General features: G+C 41.9%; 1 long non-coding RNA gene and 1 pseudogene across 2 annotated transcripts; one reads left to right on the top strand and one right to left on the bottom strand.

Moving 5' to 3' along the window:
• LOC109786629 (RNA pseudouridine synthase 2, chloroplastic-like) overlaps positions 1–11,672 on the top strand; it is an 86,030-nt pseudogene extending 74,358 nt beyond the window's left edge.
• An 8,279-nt stretch (positions 11,673–19,951) lies between these two features.
• LOC120969728 (uncharacterized) lies at positions 19,952–23,340 on the bottom strand. 2 transcript variants are annotated; one of them, XR_005764076.3, is made up of 3 exons: positions 22,496–23,338; positions 22,205–22,329; positions 19,952–22,096 (listed from the first exon to the last, which is right to left on the bottom strand). It is a non-coding gene; the product is annotated as an uncharacterized lncRNA (long non-coding RNA). The 2 variants fall into 2 exon arrangements; XR_012189904.1 differs by having other exon boundaries at positions 19,952–22,329; positions 22,496–23,340.
• Between the last annotated feature and the right edge of the window lie 544 nt (positions 23,341–23,884).

Here is a 23,884-nt window from a genome sequence, read left to right as displayed (position 1 = left end):
TGAGATCATGCGATTTGTAAACCATATCTATGTATAAATGGTGTTGTGCTTTTGAAAGTATATATATATATATATATAAATGATGTATATAGAATGTAATTCCAATTGAAAATGGATCCCGCCCAAAAAATAGAATACAAACGGGATTTGAATTGAGTTGGCACGGTAAACGTGCACTCTGCAAAATTTGAACGAAGCGGGGAAAGTCGCAGTAACCGCCCGAAACCAAAATCTGCGAGATGGAAATCACTACTGCCTATCCCTGCCACGCAAAGCCTATCTGCTGGATTTCTATAGGTTTCGATAGGGGTAGGTTTGTAATTTCACCCAAACGTGACGTAACCGCCTCTCACCCGGATTCATACACGGTGGGCGCCAAAACACAGTGTGTCCTCGGCCGAAATCGACTCCCTCGCCGATTCATATTCATACACGGTGGGCGCAAAAAACAAACTCTCGTCGGCAAATATTCGGTGTATGCGAGATTACCGTCCTATCCCCAACCGACTAATGTTGCTGTGATGTAGTAGAAATTTGAAACGGGGGCTAAGTTTGTAAATTTCCTCGCTTTTGAGACAAGCGCGCCCTGAATACATGGTTCCCCCCTTCCTCTCTACCTCCCTTTTCCCCATTCGTACTCCGTGGGCGCCAAAACACCCTCTCCACCCCACCCTCCTCCGTCCGCGCCGCCGTCCGCCACCCCATCCACCGCCATCCTCCTCCACCATGCCGGAGCTGATACCCCGACGCCGCAGTCCATTACAAGAGATCGACCTCTCTCATCCACGGCTTCGGACCGGGATCCTTGCATCCCGTCCTCTCGCTTCATCCCCGTCGTCGTCCACCTTGCCGGCGCCGCTCCTACGACCGTCTCGTCCACCGCGCCCCGCCGCCACCGTCTACCCTCCTAGATCTGCTTCCACGCCGCCGACAGCCATCGCTACCGCAGCATCGTCAAATTCTCAGCAGATGCGTACACGGCGCCGCACCAGAGGCGGTACTCTTTCGTATCTGCTCAACTTATTTATCGCAGCAAGAAAATAGATCGCCACTGCTTTACTCTAATTTCTTGTCTTGGTTCCGAAGTTGCCTTTGTCCGGTTTGCACCTTCAGATCCGCCATGGCACGCTCAACACTATACTCCCAATGCTTATGGTTCTCCCCTTTTATATTCCACACTAGTTAAATCACAGTAGACTAAATTTCAAAATTGGGTCAGTCGATTTTTCAGAGCTCGCCGGAGTTCGCCGGTAAGATCGAAGGGGCTCGGGTGGTTGTGGGGCCTCGCCGAACGAAGAAAACTTGACGCGGGTGGGGGTTCGGCGGGGGTGGGGGTGGGGGTGGCGGAGGAATACAGGCGGTGGGGGCCGGTGGTCCGGCCGGCGGCCCGTGCGGTGTTCTGTATGGGAAGAATCAGAGACGAGGAAGAAGAAGGGTTAGGAGACATATGATCTTCATCCAGCTGGGAGTTGCATTCTTAATGCGCTCTGGTTCATCATGTGTGGGCACTGTGCAACCAACATTTTATTATCCAAAATCTGCTTGCTCTTCTTTACCATGTTCCTCTTCTGTTCTTCTTTAATATGTACTCTCTCCGTTCCTAAATACAAGTCTTTGTATAGATTCCACCATGGACTACATATGGAGCAAAATGAGTGAATCTACACTCTAAAATGTATCTGGATACATCTGTATGTGATCCATAGTGGAAATCTCTACCAAGACTTATATTTTGGAACGGAGGGAGTATGATAGTAGTACAGTATGTTCCTTGTACTGAAGATGAGCAGGGACATTTGCAGTGTAGAGGTCTATACGGTCGGTTGTGATGGACACTTTGAGCCTCTTTGATTTGTAGGATCTTGTAAACATAGGAATAGGATTTGTAGTGGCCTGCCCACTTGAATCCTATAAGAATAGCAAGGAAATGCGGGGAGCTGTGTCGCCTTTGAGAGTTACGCTGATATTAACAGTACCGCACCTTCACTTGAAGAGAGCTGGTATCCGAAGCCTTTCTAGCCGTACCGGCAATACTAGCACATATATTCCAGCAAGTTCCACTTTGCTGATTTTACTCTGATGCTTAAGGTTTTCCCGTTATATCTACACTATGATCTGTGTAGCTGCTTTGTGTCGCACTAACAGCAGTCCACTCTTGAAGCTAAACACTGCAATGACTTACAAAATTGGCACCAAGGCATTGAGTGCCATTCTAGATGCAATGAAACTCATACGCTCCCCACCTGTTGATTCTTGTTCAGAATATGATCCTAATGACTATTCTAACCTCGAGGAGTCAAAGGCAGATGGCCTGTCCTGTTCCCCCATCAAGGTGCCTGTTCTAATTTAGCAATGTCTTATTGATTGCAGGTATCTTGCATATGTTGTCTTGCATTTCTTCTACTTTGTTGCACTGCCATCTGCTTAGTTTACTCATCATATATGTCGAGATGCCATGCCCATCCATTATCAATACATATTCCATCTGTCATCATACCATGTCTTTCCACTCAAATGCTGTTCTTGTGCATCAGACATCAAAGAGGAAGAGGGTGGTTGCCGAACCTGAAGGAGCACCAGCAAAGTCCTTGAAAAACGTGGTGGTGCCGGAGAAATCAGACAGCACCCCACTTATATTGGCTGTACAACCAGTGACACAAAACGTAGGACCGACTCCAGCAGACTGTACCCATACTTCACTGGCCACACCACTAGCCCCACCACACAGGACCTGCACTCCCGCAAAAGGTATACTGATTTCATTTGCCATAGCACCAGCTGTACCACAGAAAAATCCCACTCCAGCAAAAAGTACAGCAAGTCCACCGGCCGAAGACCTATCCCAACTGCAGAGACGGCCAATTCCTACAGATTGGAACCCCATTCCATTTATTCCCAGTTTAAAAGACAATGCTTTCAATGTTGTTAGGGACTACGTGCATATATTCCCATCATGGGAAGATTATTGTGAAGACAAACACCATTTTCACATCTTCCTGTCCAACTTACGTGTAAGTGCTATTATTCATGGTTATTATTTTCCTGTTTTCTGCTGATTGAACACATCAATGATTTACATTACATTGTTGTAACTAGGCGAGCGTCAATCTGGATAGTCATGATGAGCAAAGCTTGCTTGTGCTTTTCAAGGAAGCATTGCAGCAGTATCGGTGTTACCTGAGGAAATCACACTTTGATGGCAAGTCTATAAACGAATTTTCGGTGAAGTCTCCTGTGCTAAATTTAGAAGACATTGAATGGAAAAACCTTGTTATGCACTGGTCTCGTTCCCAGGATGAGGTACTGTCTATGAAATCACATGACAATTTGAACTTCTACTTTTCCGCATGTGCCTTACGGATCTTTTTTGCAGGAAATCTGCTCGAAGAAGAATTCCGGTTTGACAAGAACAACAGGATATCGCAAATATGCTGCCCGCTGCTTTGCTCTTGTTAGTACCTGTTGTCCTGTATCACTGTACTTTCATACATACCTGGTTCACTATGTGACATCAGTATGCATGATAGCTTGCTTATCAATTGTCCGCTCCAAATTATTTGATCTGTATGAATGGTTACATTAGTGTAGAATATATCCAATGCCAATGTTTTTTTAGCTCTGCATTATTCTTGTAAGTACATGTTGTCCTTTATCAGTGTACTTATAATGATAGGTAGTTGTTCATGTACCATCACTCTGCAGCTTATTTTCCTTTGCCCTCCATTTTCTACACATCAGATCTATATTTACTCTTACCATAAGGTTGGCACTGAAGAAGTTTAGCTGTGCATTGCTCTTGGCTGTACCTTTTTCCTGTATCACTGCACTTACATTTATAGCTACTTGGTTATGTAGCATCACTCTTCATCTTATCTTAAATATTCTCCATTTTTTGTATATTATCACATCTATATTTACTCTTAACAAAATGTAGAATAAAGGCAATGCTTTTGAAGAAGATTCTGTGGTAAACTTCTTGAATTGCCCCCCCATCAGCATGGACAAGGGCTTTATAGAGCCTGTCTTCACCAATAATGTAAGTTTGTCCATCTCAAGCCTTCAAACTTTCTTGTATATATTTGGTTAGGCATGACTGCAATAGCTGTTTATTTTTGGTGTTTGCATCAAATTGGTTGTTTAAAGTTTATTATGTAGTTCATAAACAAAAGTTTGTCCTTTATCAATTTAAGTTTTCAGTTGTACAACCAAGTTCCTTCTTCATACCATGTAAATTAAACTATACAGAGCAAGTGATCTTCTTTTGCACTGCATGTAAGCTTCTGTTCTTCATCTGTAATCCAGTGGTGTGGTGAACCTACCCACTATAGCACAAGGTCATATTCTGCAATGTCTTAACTATGAACAATGTCATATCATTCTACTATTATTTAAACCGTCTCTTTATTTGCCAATCTGAAATGGTATAAATTGACATCACACTAACCATTGATACTTATGAGTTCTTGGTCTGTAATCCAGTGGTGTCGTGAAGCTGCCAACTCCTTCACAATGTCATTTCCTGCCATGTCTTGACCTGAACAATACCATATTGTGTTAATGCAATTTTAAACTGTGTCACTTTATTCGTCAGTAAGAAATGTGATGAATTGTCAGCACTGATACTTTTATGTGCAAAACCTGTCATCTGTCTGCTTGTTTATCTTTCAGAGTGAGGAAGATATAAGTGTTGAACAAGCGCAGTCTCATCATCTTGCTCAGCTGCTTGCGCTGCAGCTCCCCAGCAGGGCTAACCTTTCTTGAACTCTATTGAAGTGCTGTCGGTTTTGTATATTATTTTGTCGGCGTGTTTATTTGCATTGGTGGCGATCTTTGATGCCCAGTGTATGTAATCTGCTGTCTGCTTGTGCTTTATTATCATAGTGGCGAACTTTGATGCCCAGTGGATGTAATATGCCGTAATTTCTTTATTGTATAGTCTAGGTTTTTTCTTATTCACGATGCTGCAGTTATTTTACTGTATATATCCTGTCTTCGCAGTAAACCGGCCAAACTGTTAAATTACGGTACATAATCGGGCCGTCATGCAATCACGATGTAGGTTGGGCCTGAAATGTGCCGAATAGCTCAGGGGCCGGCAGCAGCCCGAAATGAACCCCGGCCCATGATTGTGCGAATCAAATCACGGGCTTTTAACAGGCCAAAATTGTCTCGGTCCTTGTTTGGCCCAATCAGATATCGGCTGCGAGCAGGCCGGATGCAAACCGGGCCGTAGTTAGGCCCAACTATATGACGGGCTTTTAACAGGCCGAAATTAATATAGGGCCGAAATGTTAAACGGGCCCTTAACAGGCCAAAACTAATATCAGGCCGAATTACTAAGTGGGCCTTTAGCAAGTGGGCCCAAAAGCATAGTGTCTAGTTGACGGGCCGAATCTGATATGGGCCATAATTGAGCCCAAAGCCTCTTAAAGGGCCGGACCTGATCTGGGCCGTAATTTAGCCCAGAACGTGGTAGGCTTTTAACGGGCCGGATCTCATATGGACCACTATTAGGCCCGGAGCGTGGCAGACCATTAATGGACCGGATCAAATATGGGCCGGCATTTGGCCCAAAACATGGCAGCCAGTTAATGGGCCGGCCTACTAGGGTCCTCAAAATCTTGTGGGCCTACAGCTGGGCCGGCCCATTAATGTCGGCGAAATCTCGTGGGCCTTTAGCTGGGCTGGCCCATTATGATCCGCAAGAATCTTGTGGGCCTTTACCTGGGCCGGCCCATTATGGCACACAAAAATCTTGTGGGCCTTTACCTGGGCCGGCCCATTATGGTCTGCAAAATCTTGTGGGCCTTTAGCTGGGCCAGCCCATTATGGTCCGCAAAATCTCGTGGGCCTTTAGCTGGGCCGGCCCATTATGGTTCGCAAAATCTTGTGGGCCTTCAGTTGGGCCGGCCCATTTAAACTTGATGGGCTGGTCCACGTGTCAACATATCATAGGCGCGTCTCGCCCATTGGATGAGTGACACCTGTGCCAACGCGGACCTGACACGTGTCTCCTCCAGCCAATGATGATTTTACACGTGGAAAATCCCCATTGGTCGGGGCTGTTAATGGGTTATCGGATCCAAAACCCGACCCGATAGCTTAACGGCGTTCCGTTACGGTGCATGCCACGTGTCGGTCATCCTTGACGAAAGCACTTCTGTGACGCGCGATTTATCGTCATGGAAGTGGACACTTCCGTGATGATAATTTTGGTAATGTCATGGAACACTTCTACGACAGCACAGGTATGACTATCTTGATTCTGTCATAAATTTGTCATGGATGTACATGCATGACAAAAAACGCGACCTACTGTGACAAACACGTATCATCACGGAAGTGTCTTTTTTTGTAGTGAATCATACTCAAGGGTCCTTTTGGTGGAAGGTTAATTTGGAACCGGTGGAGTTCTATAAATCATTGGCTAGATGTCATGTGGGAGACGATGGTAAATCTGTTTTTTTGGACTGATCTTTGGAATTCAAGCAGTCTTCATAGCATTTTCCCACATATGTTTTCATTTGCCAGAAATACTCAAATCACTTTGGAGGGAGTCTTACAAAGTGAATCCCCTGAGGATCTTTTTTGCCTGCCACTATATGTCCAAGCTTACGAGGAATTCAAACAAGTGGATGCTCTTTGTGATGTTCTAAAGAACTCTGGATTCAAGGATTGCACTGATACTTGGAGCTATATTTGGGGCACTGATCAATTCTCCTCTGCCAAAGCAGATATGATCATGATTCATGTGAAAATAGCACCTCTTCATTTCCAATGGATTTGGAACAACTCCTGTCAGCCTAAACACAAGGTCCTCCTCCGGATGTTTCTGCATGATGACTTAACACAAGAAACCTTCTCAGAAGAAATTTCACTTGGACTCCTACAATTGTGCTATTTTAAACTGGCAACGGGAAGATAGTCTGCGTCATTTGTTTTTGGGATGCCCTTTTGCTGGTAGGTATTGGGCTCTTTTTGTCCCTCTAGAGCAGAAACGTATCTGTTTTGGAGGGTTTTGAAGACATCAAGGACAAGATGGGAGTACCTTTTTCATGGAAATTATCATTCTTGCTTCCTGGGCTATTTGGATAACCAGAAATAATCTCATTTTCCAGCAAATACAACCATCATTTCAGAAATGTAAGGACACTTATCTTTTGGAGCTGAATATGTTGAGATACATGATAAAAAACATATATGTTGTCATATATAATCTTTGTTGGATAATCTGTTGTAATCTTTTCCTTTGTAGTTTGTAGATTAGTTTTTTTTCTTCTGTTTTCTTTCTTTCCTTCCTTTCTTTTGTTTTATTTTGGCTTAGCTCAACCCATGTAAGAACCTCTGTTAGTACTTTTAATTTATAAAAATTGGAGTGGGGTTTTACCCTACTGTTTATAGTAAAAAAGGCGTGTATACGATTATGTTTAAATATTTTGATTATGTATTATACAATTAAGAAAGCAACATGTTAGAAATAACATCTTCCATTTTATCGGCCGATTTTAATTCATAATAAATATTTTGAAGATTAATTTTGATTCCCAAGAAGAAACTATCAAATACTAGATTTACTTAGTACGGTACCTCGTCTTGTGGCTGCGGCTACCGTTTGGATAAAAAAAATATTCTTTTTCTCCCCATTGGAGAAACATGTATATCCGGTGGCTAGATCTACTTAGTACCTTTTTACCTTTTATGATTTATTTTTGTTAAAATGATTTTTCAATAAGTATGTTTTCTATTGTATTTAGCATAATTCATATATCTCAATATTACTCCCTCCGATCCAAAAAAAGTGTCGTGGCTTTAGTTCAAATTTAAACTAAAGCTGAACTAAAGCCACAACACGATTTTTGGATCGAAGGGAGTAATATACAGTTCGTATATTTAACATTACTAGTACATTTGTTTCAAATTAAAACCATATTGTGCGTCAAAAGTTATGTTATTTTCTCTTAATATATTTTTTATAATAAAGGCATTCATCCCATGGAATCTCTTTTATACAAAAATAAACAACAAACAAAAATCACATTCTTCTATGGATTAATATGTGTCACTCAATGTATTAGTGTACTTGCATGCGTTCAGATCCAACTTTAAATATCTAGATCGAGCTCTAAGTGCATTGTCTAACAAATATGTTGACAAAGGTTTCTAGAATGTATGATTGTCACAAATATGTATTGGAAAGAAGAACAATTCAGTAGTTTCAAGAAATCTAAGAGCACTTATAATGGTCATATCTTAGCAATGAACCACATATGAGATGGTTGCTGAATTTTCAAAAAAGAAGAAGGATAGTTTCTGAATTATAAGAGAAAGAAGCAAAAAAAATTCTTCTCTTAGCTAAGAGATGTTCTCTTAGTAAGGAAGATAAGATAATTCACTCCATTATACAAAAATCTCATCTCATAGTTACATAAGTTTTAGTTTCAATCTCCCATAGTTTGAACATGTAAACATTAATTATTAGACATGACATGAAGAGATGATTCACTGCCTAAACCTAATCTGCTTCCCAACTAGGAAGTTTAGATTTTATCACTACCGAATTCAATTAGAAAGCTTCGTCATCATTTCACATCTGCTAAGTTGCAAGCTTAAAATAAGTGCTCCTGTACATAAAAGATATAACTGACGAAAAAGCTAGAACAACTTGCTTGAGATCCCCCGTTGCTGCTTTGTCCACACCCGGGATGGAAAATGTTTAGATGCTCCGGATTTGCCTCTGGACCTGCAGCGGTTGCGCGTCCCTGAAGACCTAATGCCTGCACTGCACTGGACTGCTGGACTGTGTGCTTCTCTTCGCTGTCAATTGTTCCTATCTGTCTAGTTTAGGCTTTTATTATGCTTCTCTTTATGTTGGTGTTTTTGGTTGCTAGACTTCATTTCCCATTCTCGTGTTGCCGAGGCAGTTCTTTCTACTCTTCTCCACGGACCTGTAATGGGTGATATGTAAAAACTTGGTTTCATTGTAATGCAATGGAACCGGGGTTGTGAGCTCTTTTCCTCTAAAAAATAAATAAAAGCACAACTAATATCAGAAACTAGAATTTTTCATGCTAAATAGCTGAGGAGACAATGCATTGCCTGATACAAAAAATAGTGCAAGTTTCCTTGTAGATATGTGTTGGTAGCATTTGATGGTTCTCTAAAGCTGGCTTGTTTTGCGCTTCTGCACATAGTAGGTTTCGCAGACGGTGAAGGGATGGGACAAGGTGAGCTGCACCATGTTGGAGCTGCAGCCGTTGAGCGCAAAGGCAGAGCCGGAGGACATTCCACTGGACATTGTTTACGAGGATGAGCATCTTCTCGTTGTGAATAAACCGGCTCATATGGTACGCACTATCTTTTGTAGTGATATATGGGAGAGTAAGATTTACTTGCCTAGTTACCTTGTTCCTAGGAACTTATCACATGAGGTTTTTTGTCCATCCTATTTTCAACATAGTTGGACCTTCAACATGTGACCTCTGAGCCTAATGAGGTTGTCTAGTTAACCGAGAAATATAATGATTAAAAAAATATCAAGTAGATAACCACACATACAGTTGATTAGAAGTCTCTGGCTATCTGTAAAATCAGTGTATAGTGAAAGGTATCACTCTACTTCAAATTTGAGGCTTGTTCATTGACGTGTTTTCCTTGTTGGTATTACATCGAAATTTGAGTTAATGTTGGTTGTACTGCCCTGTTAACAACAATTCTTTTTAGTTTATTATAAACCCTTATACTAATAGGGAGAATAATTATTCTTGCAGTGTATGTATTTTGACTTATAGGTTGTTCACCCAGCACCAAGGAATGCAAATGGCACCTTAGTCAATGCTATATTTCACCACTGCAAGATTTCAACTTTTACCTGCTTAGCACGTAACTCGATTGATGATGAGTGCCCTGAATCTTCAGATGATGACGTTGATGTATTTGATGTTGACCAATTTGCAATTGGTGAAGTAAGTTCAGATGTTCGTGAAGGTATTGTACGCCCTGGTATTGTGCATAGGCTTGATAAGGGGACAAGCGGACTTCTTGTTATAGCTAAGGTATTGACCAGTTTGTCCTATCCCAAAACAAAACATTGAGAGCTTCTTGTAGCACTTGCATTTAAATGAAATTGCTAGTGTTCACCATATTAACTTTGATATCTCTTATTTAGTAAGTTAGTTTACTGACTTATCTCGGAATCACCTTGTTGACAGGATGAGCATTCTCATGCTCAATTAGCAGAACAATTCAAGCTGCATACAATAAGCAGGGTATACATCAGTCTTACTTGTGGTGTACCTAGTCCATATTCTGCGAGAATTTAAGTGCCTATATCCCGTGATCCTAACAACCGGATACGTATGCTCGCCGCTCCTGGATCAGACCATAGATATGCAAAGCATGCTGCTAGTAGGTGATTCATGTTTGTGACTTGTGCCTTCTCTTTTGTGGTTCCATATATGATGTTGCTTCTCCAAAGTTGTTTAGCTTAAACATAAATACTTAATTACTAGGACAGCCAAGCATACATACTAAAGTCACATTTCTAACTAAATATTTCACAATTTTCTATTTAAATGCCAAGTTTTTCTAGTCAAAATTATCTGTTGTCACTAAAGCTAAGTTCTTCTGGATGAACCAGCCTGATGTCATTGTCATACTGGTACGATGATCAACTAGTTCAAACGGTTTAGATAATAATGCGTTTGACTGTTTTGACCTGGACATTTCAAGATACCACTCCTTGCTCCTAGCATTACTGTGCTGGCAAAGAGTCATGAAGTTGGACCTTGCTGTTTCCTATAATTATACATATCGTGCGCACAAGAGTAGAACTTCTCTTCATAAATACTGTCCTAATCTTTTTATTTTGTAATATTGTATTGTTTATGCAACTTTCAAATGTTGTCTGGCTTTGTTGCTTAGGTATTTTTTCCAGACAAGAAATTTATTTCTCTGCTATTTCAAGAAATTTCACAGGTATAAAGTAAGAAAGGTCTTTTGTGGTGGTGGATCTGCACTGGTAGAGTGGAGATTGGAGACCGGGCACACTCACCAGGTGATTACGTTACACGATTGTCTCATATTTGAAGAAGGGGGCATCACAATTGCAATATTTTTTCGAATTTGTTATGGCTTAAAAAAGCATTCTAGGCTATAGTTGAAATTTTGAAGTGTAGACAATGTACATCTCAATGTTGGGAAATGATACTCAAATAAAAACGCTTCTTTTATCTTGTTAATGATCCTGCACCTATCGGTTTTCAGATCCGAGCACATGCGAAATATCTAGGAAACCCCCTACTTGGTGATGAAACATATGAAGGTACCAAAAGCATGGCATTGTCACTTTTGAGACCCAGAACTCCTTCAAAATATCATGGGGATCTTTCAAATCTGATATCAAAGATAGACAGGCCATGTCTCCATGCTGCATTGCTTGGGTAGGTATTGTCCAAGATGCATCTTGCTGGCATCTCTTTTCGTTTAATAAAATTTCTTGCATTTGACTTTGGTGATTGTTTCATTTTCAAATTCAAGCATCCTCATTCAGGAAAGATACTTGAATTCTCGTGTCCCCCTCTAGATGATTTTACTGTGGTACTTATGAACTGCGCCGTGTTACACCGACAAGTGATGGCCAAGATGGTGACAATGTTGCTCGAGTGTTTGATTAATCAAATGGAGAATAGATAAAGTGTTGCTTAGGATTTGGTATGTTTGACCTGAAGGTCTTTGGACTTGTGCCATCTCTGAGTGCCAAACTGATGGAAAGTTCGTCAAGCTTTTCAACATGTTCAAGGAGACAACATGACTGCACCAAGGAAGATGAACAAGCCACAAAGGAGAAGCTTCAGGAATTTCGACAAGACAAGGAAACATAGTTTTAGCACTATTTTCTATGTTTAAGGAACCTAAGAAAAACTCATGGTTAATGAAATGTTTTGAAAGCATTTGGCACAATTCTTGTGTGATGTACAAAGATGTAAAATATGCTGAAACACAATGTTGTGTGTGAAATGGAAATGACTTAGATCTTCTGCTTGTTGAATTTCAAGTGAAAGATATATGCTGATCCTGAACTTGAATTTGTGCAATCTTAATCTTATCCTAACATTAGAACTGCACGTATATTATTAGTGCAACTATAATATTTGGAAGGCGCAACTTGTATATAATTTTTTAAGAACATAGAAAATAGAAGAAAGGTGTTTCCAAATCTCAAGCAAAAGAGAAGCCTCAACAATTATGAATTGCCCATGAAACAAACACATGTACATTACACTAAAAAAGTGCATTATGCACCTATCGGTAGTTGAGAAATAGAGATAGGAAAAACATTTTGTTAAACGTGCATTACAATTATTGTTTCTATATTTTGATGTTTATTCCCTAAATGCAACAAACTTCCACTGTTTGGGTTTATAAGTCCTGTAAATATCTTCAGTCTACAATTTGACAAGTGAAATATGATCTATATGCTATAAAAATTATACCATTACTAACTTCTTTCAAATATGAATTCAACAATATACTTTTGTGGCATGCATCATGTATTTCGTTTCCAAAGTGAGGACGTAAAAAAAGTGTGATGCCCGTGTGTGTTAGTTGATAACCAATAATCAGAAAATTAACTTTGATATTGATTAAAACAAACAACATCCTTAAAAGACTACATGTGTCTTGTAGTGATATAATGTAGCCCCTATACCAGGGTTAGGAAACAAGTTTATGTTTTGTGAGTACAACCAGACCAAAATCACAGCTGCATCTAACGAGATTTTCCTAGGCCCCATTTCAAATGAATGAGAGAAAAACACTGGAATGGGATAAATTTTTTGAGCAACGAATTAGATAAAATATGGTAATGAGTATATGTAAAATGTAGGACTATAAATCAGAGGAGAAACTTCAGTCGATAGTGTTCAGAATACAGGAAATGAGCAGAGATATTCAAATAAATAAAATATTATGAGTCCAATTAGACCTGCATTTTTTTATAGATCATTGTAATAGACACAAACCATACACATCTTTTTTTTCTACTTCTCCGACTAAGCTAATTTTATAAAAACATATATTCCATTTGCAGTTAGCCTCGCTTGCTACCCAATCTTTACGCGAAAACATGAGATTCGAGCGGATATGCGTGTTCCCGTGAAAATAGTAGTAAATATTTTATTTTGAGAGGAATCAGTGCAAAACTTTTTTGTTGTAACTGAAATCAGAGTAATATATAAATGTAAAATCAAACCCCCAAAACTGTTATACAATTAACTTTTTAATGTGACCTGATCGATTATCGACATCAATATGTATGCATATTTTATACAAGTCCATGACAATAGAATACATTTTTCTATAATTTGATATTCTTAAATTTTTACTTATTTATAACTTTTTCAGCAGGAAATCTTGACGGGTATATTTTCGGTTATATTTAGCATAATTAGTCAAAGGGAGGTGTGCATATTCCATGTAATAATTTTGAAATTTATCATTGCTACTACATTTTCCCAAAACTAAAACTATAAAAATTTTGCGGAGAAAAATATGTAAGTTGTTGTTAACTTTTGATAAGAAAAGAATTTGTTGCATTTTAATGTAAAAATAAAGATAAAAACACATTTGTATGGATTATTATGTGTCACTCGATGTGTTAGTGTATTTGAATGTTTGGGGATCCATTTTATTATATGGTTAAATATCTAGCCCGAGTGCTCTGAGTGCACATTGTCTAACGAATATGTTTCTAGAACGTATGGTTGTTACCAAATTTTAGAAGAAGGGAGGACATTTGCATAGTTTCTAGAGTTTTTCATCAAAACTAGTAGCAGTGCCATATTTTTTCCTCAAAAAGTACCCCACCCCTATGACGAAAACATGATGCTTGAATATTGACATGATCTTCAAAATGTATCGTTGACCACCAACACCTATTTTAATATATGTATAAAACCTATAAAATTATAAGATTCTAGGAATACTTTTTAAGACAATCTATACATGTGATTAAAACTAAGCATCTTTCGGGCCAAACTTAGAAAATCGTGGTCTTCAAAATACAAGCCTGAGCCTGGCCTAAAGCTCAAAAATTACACTTTTCTCAAGCCCAAGCCTGGCCCAAAAACAAGCCCGAACTCTAATTTTTAGTACTAAAAACCTGAAAGGCCGGCCCGAAAACTTCACCTGAATGCTGATTTTAAGTACTTAAACCTGAAAAACTTGGCCAAAAAAATAGAGGCATGAGCCCGGCTCGAATCATCTTGTAGCCTACAAAATAAAGCCCAAGCCCAACCTAGCTCGAACCAGTTTTTCCGGGCCAGGATGCCCATGCCTAAGTCTACATGTGATATTCAATTTTTCAATCCAAATAATTAAAATTAAATTCATAGTCAAAGTTTGATTAAAAATATGTCCAACACGTCATGTTACTGTGATATGGCGGGAGTTGTACTCTAGATCATGGTGCAAAGAAGCATACATATCTTTTTAGGTGCACGCTTTCCCTGATATCAAAGGCACATCCAAAGCGCCGCTTGGTGTTTATAAGTAAGTGGGGGAAAACGCAGTTGAAACTAGTTAGTAGTGGATGTCTACTAGAGTTATAGATATACTATGAGAGAACCCTGTAAATTGGATCTAGTAATCCAATCCATTAGGAACAAGAGATCATTATGCTGGAATTTGGTGCTGACTTGCACAACTTTAAAAAGGGTCAAGTCCTCGTAATCATAGTGAACCTTGCTCAAAGCATCATCGTCGACAGTATGGAGGTACTGCCACCTAGGATTTTTTGTGCAAGATATATTATACGGCGCTACGTAAAAGGGTTAAATTGCGAAAATAAACTGTGATCATTTTTAGCTGAACTTATAAAACAAAATACGAATTGTTGAAAAAACAGTCATGGGCAAACGTGAGAAAGGTCCCTCACTTTGCCATGTAGCATACACTTTTTTCTGGAACAATTGGACATTTTCTTACGGATTGCCGGGGATACTTTTTTTCAGTCTAGATTGCTAGGGATACGTTTTTTTGAGAGGTGATTGCCAGGGATACGTGGCCTTAGCAACAAATACCCTTTTTTGTTTGAGCAAAAGCAAAAAATAGCAGAGCAGACACGGACGTGGAGTTTCTAATCTCGAGCTCAAATGCTCCTGGATGAACAGTAAATTTGTTTTTTTTTCATTCTGAATTTTTTGTGGCAAACTGTAAGAAATGTTTGGAGGGCACGCAAAAATTCATCATGAAATCGCATCAGTGTAAGGCGTGGTAAAAACACAAAATCGATGCTCTGAAAATGTTACTTTCAAATGCATTTTGTATCTCTGATTTTGATATTTTTTGCCACAACTTCCTCCAATGTGATTTCGTGATGAAATTTTGCATGCACCTCAAGCATTTCTTAAAGTTTGCCACAAAAAAATCAGAGTTTTTTTGGATTGTTTTCCTTTTTTTTCGATTTTACTGTTTACATGAGGAGCATTTGAGCTCAAGATTAGAAGGATACTTTCAAGCACGGCCTTTAGTGGCAAGATTGGGCTGGACTTGGATGGGCCAACGTTACAATTCAGAGTGGCGGCCGGACGGGATCCGGGGAGAAGTTTATAGAGTATAAGAAATCTATTTTCTAAAAAGAATCTATATCTAATAATAATAAAGGGGCTCTTGCTTCTGGCGGTACGTCATCGAAATTGCCCCCTAAGATGCAAAAATTACCCACCAATGCCACTATAAATGATAAAAAATATTTCACACAGGAGCATCACCGTGGCCGGCCCATGTAGTATGAACCTTCTATACTGCACTCTGCGCGCTGGGAGAAGACACAGCGCGCCTGTTTGGGCCGGCCCATGACCGGGCGCCCTGTTTTTAAAATTTCATTTTTCATTTTTTTGTTTTCCTTCTAAATAGTTTGGTACTTAAAAAAGTCTCAAAAAATAAAAAAGGGAATTTTGAAATAAAATGTTTAATAATTCATAAATGTTTGTGGATTCAGAAAATGTCCGTCATGTTTAAAAAATGTTTGCATATTCAAAAAATGTTCACAATTTTGAAAACAAATGTTTGGGAAATCAAAAATGTTTATGATCTTTTTACAAAAGTTCATGTATTAAAAAATGTTAAGGAAATTGAACAAAATTTTGCCAATCAAAAAAGTTCATGAATTGAAAACTATCCTGAAAATTCAAAAATTGTTCGTGACTTACAAAATAGTTTATTGATTCATAAAACGTTAATGATCATGCATTTTAAAAAAAATCGTTAAATCAAAAAAATGTTCATGAATTTCAAGATTGTTCCACCAGTTTCCAAAAAAATGTGCGTCGATTCTAGAAATGTTCGCCTATTCAAGAAAAATGTTTAAAAAATGTTCATAATTTTTATTTTTATTGCAAAGAGTATAAAATATTCATCAATTCGAAAAATGTTGATGATTTTAGAAAATGTTCGAAATCTGTAAAAATGTCCAAGAATTTGAAAAATGTTCATGATTTCCGGTATGTTCAAGAGTTTTGAAAAATGTCCATTAGTTTCAAAAAAATCACGATTTCACGAAAAGTAGAGTGATCTAGCAAAATGTGGTCATGGCCCTTATGAATTTTTTTCTCCCGAACGAGCCATTTTTCTATATATACAAAAGAAGGCTCGCGAGAGAAAGGTGGAGCGGCACCGCCGGCGACCTCAATCGACCCGGATCCCCCCCCCCCCCCCCCCCCCCCCCCGCGCGGCGATCACCGACGAGGTCGGAGTACCCCCTTCTCCTTCCTCTCCGAGTAACTTCTTTTCTTTTCTATTTTTCTCCTCCCGCGGAAAGCCCAAGCCAATTCCCCCCTCCTAATCGAACCCTAACATTCCCTTTGCTGCGGTAGATGATGGATCCTGCTGAGATTCCCCATTGCCATTGGTGAGACCATCCAATCTCTCTCTCCATTTTTTGTGTGTGTTTGCCACAGTACAATAGCGTGTGCATGTTAAGCTTGATGGATGTGCGTTAGTGTATCTGTGTGTTCATGCTTGCTAATGACTGCACTGATTGAAGAAATCATTGAATTGATTGCATTTTCTTTGGGTGTTTGCTGCTGTTTCAGGGCCAATGGCAAGAGGCTGCAGACCGACCCTGTTTCCGAGGTGCTCGACGCCGACAATCACCTCATGGAGATCATAGTCCGTGTCGGTTTCCCCACCACCCTCGTCCGCGCCGCCCTAGTCTGCAGGCGCTGGCTCCGCCACGCCTCGGACCTCGCCTTCCTCCGCAGGTTCCGCAATCTCCAGGTGCCCCGCCTCCTCGGCTTCTACGTCCACGCCATGTTGAATCAGTCGGACCCAACTCCCCCACTCTTCATCACAATGCTGCCACAGTCCCACAAACTAAGCACTGTCATTCACCGAGTAAACATCAGCTTGGAAGCCTACAAGGGCAAGAATATCTACATCACAGACTGCCGGCACGGAAACGTTTTCATCCACTTGTATGACGGCAGGACATCCACATACACAAAAGTAGTGCATAAACCACTCTGCTCTAATACCCCGCAAAAAAAAAAAACCACTCTGCTCTAATAGAGAAATACCTAGCTTCCCACGATTCCCACCTCACCAACTGCAGGATGGCAATACCTGCACTTGGAGTGACCTCATTTCCAAAGGAGAAGGTAACAACTTGTCCTACTTGTATGTGTGGATTGAGTCTACCAGGGATTCCACAAAATCTACAATGCACGTATCTGTGTTACAAGACGATGTCTGGTGCATGCATACCTCGATCACAAGTACACACCACCCTTTTTTGCTATGGGTACCAAGACCTGTGGTCGTCGACAATAAAATATATATGGCCTCCATGAACAACATCCATGTCTTGGATTTGTCAGCCTCAAGTTTCTCCATAGTTAGCTTGCACACATGGTGGTGAAGTATGGCATGAGAAACGCTGTGATGTCACGGGGTAATGATGATTCCGGTGTATATCTTATCCATGCTAAGGAGCTTCAACTCGGCATATGGTTCCACAAGAAGGACAAATGGTTGCCAGTGGATACCATTTGTTTGCGTAAGATGCTTGATAATTTGAGGATATCTCATAATGAGAATGTCCATCTAAACCAAGTGGGGAACAATGCCGAGTTTGTGCTTTTGCAGGCGGGTCAATCTATACTCTACTTGGATATTAAGTGCGGGAAGTTGCGTAAAGTGTATGAGCTTGGAAGATATGATATACTGCATTCTATCCATCCTTTTATGATGATATGGCTCCCACATTCCCTGCGATTGAGGATGGTTCCGCAAGGTTTGCCTGTTGACTCTTGGGTGATGCTACTAAAATTGCTTTTGCCTAGTCGTAAAAGAAGTTGTTTGTTCATTTTACCGTAGAGGAGAAGCATTGGGAATAATATGGGTGTTGCACGGGAGGATCAGGTGTCCTCTATGCATAGGTGCATGATTGGCGAGGTGAGAAGGACAATGGGGATTGGGGATAGTGGAGAGAAATTAGAGGGATATGGGTAGACATGTGAGAAGGACAATGGGGATTGGGGATAGTGGAGAGAAATTAGAGGGATATCGGTAGGCATGTGAAATGTGACTATTGTGTCTCTTATCTTTAATACTTGGTATTTTTGTTAGAGGATACTTGCTTGAGTGAGTTGTTGCTCACACATATTTCAATAATAGATCCTACATCCTACAGTGGCAAGCTTATGTTTATGCTTGTTTTCTGGTTTAGATATATCAAATTGAATATGCTCCTCTTATACACGAGAAGTGTATAATCCAATCTTGTGGGACCAGCTTGTATGTTTAGTGGGCTAACTGTTTGTTTGGGACATTCATACATTTTTTTTGCTGGAACAGTTGCATCATTTTGGCATTTCAGTGCCATGTAACATTTGATTTTTTGTTGTACAGCTACTTTCCTTTTTGGTTGTCTAGATCTTTTGATGCGTAATTATCTCCGTCCTAATTTATGTTGTGTTTTGCTTGGAGCAGTGATGGCATGTGAAGGGTCTTGGATCAAAGAAAATTGAGCGAAGCTACATTTCTTTGCTGCTAGCAAGATAATAATAATTACAGAAGCGGAAGTGCAGTATCGCTTTGTTTGCTGTTTTTGACTTAAGGCCCGTTCGGCAATCAACTGGCTCCTTAAAATCAGCGGACCTGGGGAGCACCCTTTTGCCCGCTTTGAGATTTCTAACTGCAGCTCCGTCTGCTCCAGGAGTGGAGGCATGGAGCGGAGGGACACCGAACGGGCCCTTAGTCACGAATTAACTTGGTGCTGGATTAGGATGTTGGATGGAACTGGATCAGGCGTTCCTATTACTGGTGGAAAGACCTATATATGTATTGGTTGTGCACTGCCTTTGCTTTCAACCGTGTTGTCATCAACAAAATCTGTTCTAATTATCAATGTGCCACTGGTAGAAAAAGGGCCATTTGTCCCGGTTCATAAGGCCCATCTGTCCCGATTGGGGAACCGGGACTAAAGGGTCGTTACTAATGCCCTGGGCCTTTAGTCCCGGTTCTTATACAAACCGGGACAGATGGGCCTCCACGTGGCCGGTGCTGCGAGCCCAGGCAGGAGGACCTTTGGTCCAGGTTGATGGCACCAACCGGGACCAATAGGCATCCACGCGTCAGCTGTTCAGGGGCTAGGGTTTTTGTTTTTTTTCCGAAAGGGGGGTGGATTTGGGGGTTTTGTATGGTTAATTAAGGTGTTTCATATATTATGTTAGGTAGCTAATTAATTAATAGAGAGAAGTGTCCTCTCTTATCTCCGTGCTTGGTCGACGCTACGTACTATACGTATAGAGAGGCCCTCGACACGCTAGCTAGTAAGAAAATGAAGGAAACCATTAAGTACAGAAGTTCGTCATGCATACCAAGAGAAGTGATCAACCTCTCCTTCTCCGAGAGATTGGTCGAACAACAAGTTTTCGTATTATCTCTCCGACGCTACTGGCTACATACATATACAATATGTAAGATGTCTTACAATCCCCTAGCATTTGAACTCAAGTTCCACATGGTATTCTCTGTGGCACCCCGGCTCAGAGAAAACCGGAACGCCCCGCATTCCAGCCCAGAGATCGAGGAGAAGTCTTCTGGAATACGGCACTGCTTAGCATAGAACAAACCAGCTTTCTATAATTACACCAATATGATTACAAGGTCTCCGATATTACAATGAATAACATCGGCACGGCGACACTACGCCATCCTCAGTTGCTCTATGCAAGCAGTAGAACAACTCGAAGCAGCGAAAAAACTTCTAGCAGCGGAACAACGACAACGGTGGTGAACTCCACTCCGCAGGGACTCTGGCTGGAACGCTTATCCTAGCTTGCGAACATAGGAACAACACCAAACAAGCAAGCAATCCAGGCACAACCTGCAAACTGGCATGACACGCCAGGTCAGTACATTGAATGTACTTGCAAGCTCACAATTAACCAGAAGCATTCAAGACAAACAACAGCATGTCAATTACAGGTTAAGCAGGAATTATCACGAGCTCATCAGAAATAACAGGGCATCAACGATATGAACATGATACAACTGGAACAATATGAGCATGGCATGAGCATATAAATCTGACGACACTAGCATGCAACATGATGACACTTTATGCACTATTTATTCTGCTCGGGTTACTTCGTAACCATCACATGCATCACTTACCATCCTCGGACATCATACGATCATCTCAGGATCAAATCAAGCTTGGTATAAACAATACCGTAGTAATCATTAAATGACCACAAGGAGCTTGATCTTTACCCATGATTCTCGCACAATATCACGAATATCCAACAACTCGGTATCCTCGATACCACGGTGATCATTCCGGCGATTACAACCATGACCAACACTTGGTCTCAAACGGTGATCTTTACGGCAATCACAACCAACTTATCTCATCGTCGAACCTGGGTTGTCATTAATCAAGTTATTATTAATAATGTTGACTCACGGTGGGACCGACACAAACTGGGCCCTTATCCGCGGGCGCGGCTATCGATAGATTTAATATATACTCTGCAGAGGTTAGTACACTGTACCCACACTACAGAACCCATGGCCTCGCACTCCCATTCGGGTGGACCAACGGCGTTCCGACAAAACCGATCTACTGCCATGACACTCTCCCGGCCACTCCGACGCACTCCCCATTAGGCTAGTCCTGGGTGGCCCTGTGTCTACCAAAGACACAACAACCACCGTCGTGGTCCGTCCCAAACAGGGACAAAAGCGCTTATCATCCAACCTACGGGCACACAAGGTTATGTGCGCCTACCTGATCAGGGTAAGCACGCCCATAACCTTCCCTAGTTGGAGGCACCGGTGAGAGGCACGACAATAGACCCAGTTAGGACCTCCCATAAGGTAAGCGTGGTTGCACTGGTCAGTTTCGATATGGTGGCACCATGACTCAGCCAACAGTTGTTCAAGTTCAATTTAATCCGGTTAAACTTGAATGCAATATGCTGAGCCATGATAAAATAACATGATGCATATACAAAGCATGAGAATGATATCAACATAAGCACGGGATGCAACATAACTATCCACCATGTCAACTATGAATAATCTCCAACTGAACATGGCATAATGACGAGCATAAATATTACAAGTGCAACACTACTCATAGCATAACATGACCACTAGCATCAACCATAAATATCATGCAAGAACATAACAACAATGCAAGCATTTAACCAACGAGATGCAATGAAATATGTATAACAACGGTACTCAGGACAGACGGCAGTTATGCACCGAGGACCATCACCAACATCAACAGGTACTACTAGCAAGCATAAGCATATGAAAGGAATACTAGCAACTAGCAGGGCATGCTAACCAGGTGCATAACAACATAGCAAGAAGGTAAGCACTAACCCAGAAGCATTACCGAAACAACGATAACCATATTTTAAACAAGCAAACATTTAATAAATATTCAAGTTGAAAACCATGGCTACTGCATGACTATCATGCAAGTGGGTATTGTGGCTTGCCTGGGGGTGAAGAAGGCACCGGGAAGAAATGCGGTGAAGCCGCGAAAAGATTTGCCGGAAACAGTTCTCTCTCGGAGGGGCTGTTTACGTGCAAGGGCAAAAAGGTCATTTTCCCAGTTTCAAACCATAGTGAAAATGAAACCAACAGAATGGGCTCGACGAGACGAAGAAGTGGGCTTTGGAATCACCTCATTTGGAGTTACGGTTGAAAAGTTGTGAGGAGTTGAAGATCAGGGACCTATTGGTGAAACTTTTTCAGCAAACAGTCCCCTGGGTGGAAAAACTGAACGTGCCTTCGGACCGAATACGTTTTCTGAGAAGGGAAACGAATTTTTAGCCGCAGAAGAAAAGAATACGCTTTCCTGAAGGGTAAAGGCGTTTTGGATAAAAGAGGAAGTAAACACACTTTCACATAGCGAAAACGTATTCCAGGAAAACGTTTCCACTTATCCGAGTGGATAAGGTGCTGGCTCACTTACGGGTGGGGTCTGATGGAGAGGGGGGCCCGCCTGGCCAGCTGGCAAGGCGTCGTCTTCCTCCCTCTGTTCGCTCACGCGAGGAACAGATGAGGAACGAGGCCAGGCAGGGGAGCTCAGGCGAGGGGGCCGGCCGGCTCCGGCCATCTCCGGCCGAGCCGATGCCACCATCGGGTGAGGGAGGCAATGGCGCACCCGTTCAGAGGGTAAGGCGGCGCCGGGGAGGACTGGAGAGGAGGGGAGGTCGCGGCGACGGGAGGCGCCAGGAGCTTCGGGAGACGGGGTTCTCCGGTGGTGCGGGCACTCTGGCGACGAACGGAGGAGATGGGGAGGCTGGCGGAGGTCTGGGGAGTGCCGTGGTGGAGACGGGAGAGGGGGAGGAGCTCCGGATGGACTCGGTCGGGGTGGTGGCCGAGAGCAACGGCGACGGCCAAGCGCCGGGAGGCGCGGCCAGAGGGCTTTCCGGCGAGTGGAAAAGGGTTAGTGCGGGCCGCGGGGATGAGGGGAAACTAGTGGACAGCTCTGGAGGAGAGGAGAGGGGCTAGGTTCGCCGGAACCGAGGAGGAACCGAGGCGGCCATGGCGATCTCCGGCGAAAAGAAGAGGGGGCCGAGGGCTCCGGTGGATTAGAAAGGCGAGGGAGGAGTGAAAGAGCTGCGGGAGGGGTCGAGGGTCCTATATATAGGCCCGGGGGAGGCTCTGGAGCATCGCTAGCGAGCTCGAGCAGTGCTCTAATGGAGGTCAGAGGCTGGGCATGGCACGGGCACTGCTCTTAGCGGCGCATTGATGGCGAACCACGACGAAGCAGCAACGCAGGGCGATGCAGTCGAGCACGGGCGAGCTCCAGGACACGAATGGAGGTCGAGACGAGGAGGGAGGAGACGAGAACAGTGGCCGGAACAAGCCAGAGCACGCGTTCAGCCATGACGCAAGCATCATCACTACGCGCATTGGCGCAAGCGGCGCTCTTTGGCGTGGCCGACCATGTCCAGTAGATGGACCTTGGTGTCCTTAGTCCAACTGAAGAAATAAATCGGTCCAGGGGCAAAGAAGAGATTTGCACTTAGCTCCCAAAGTAAATGAGTAAGAAGGTGTTTGTAACTTGTTGTGGTTAAACCAGATAGGTAACGTGGTAACTAGTTTGTCTGGCGATGATCACACACTAAGGTGATTTTGATCACCAAAAATAAGACTAGGAGGAGGAGTTTAGATGGTGGTTCTAGTAGAAAGTGCAATACTGGCCAGAATTGGGGATTTGGATGATGCACTCACATACTTGATCTCTGTGAGCTGAAGTTTGGCAGAGAGGGGTTATATGATGATATGAAGCTGCTGTAAATATTTCATGCCATTTGGAAATACCAAAGTGGCACTTGCTTCACAAAGCTTCATT

The sequence above is a fragment of the Aegilops tauschii genome, chromosome 7 (assembly GCF_002575655.3).
Source record: "Aegilops tauschii subsp. strangulata cultivar AL8/78 chromosome 7, Aet v6.0, whole genome shotgun sequence".
Taxonomy (NCBI): domain Eukaryota; kingdom Viridiplantae; phylum Streptophyta; class Magnoliopsida; order Poales; family Poaceae; genus Aegilops; species Aegilops tauschii.
Note: the sequence above shows the minus strand (reverse complement) of the source record. Positions and strands in the feature narration are given on the sequence as shown.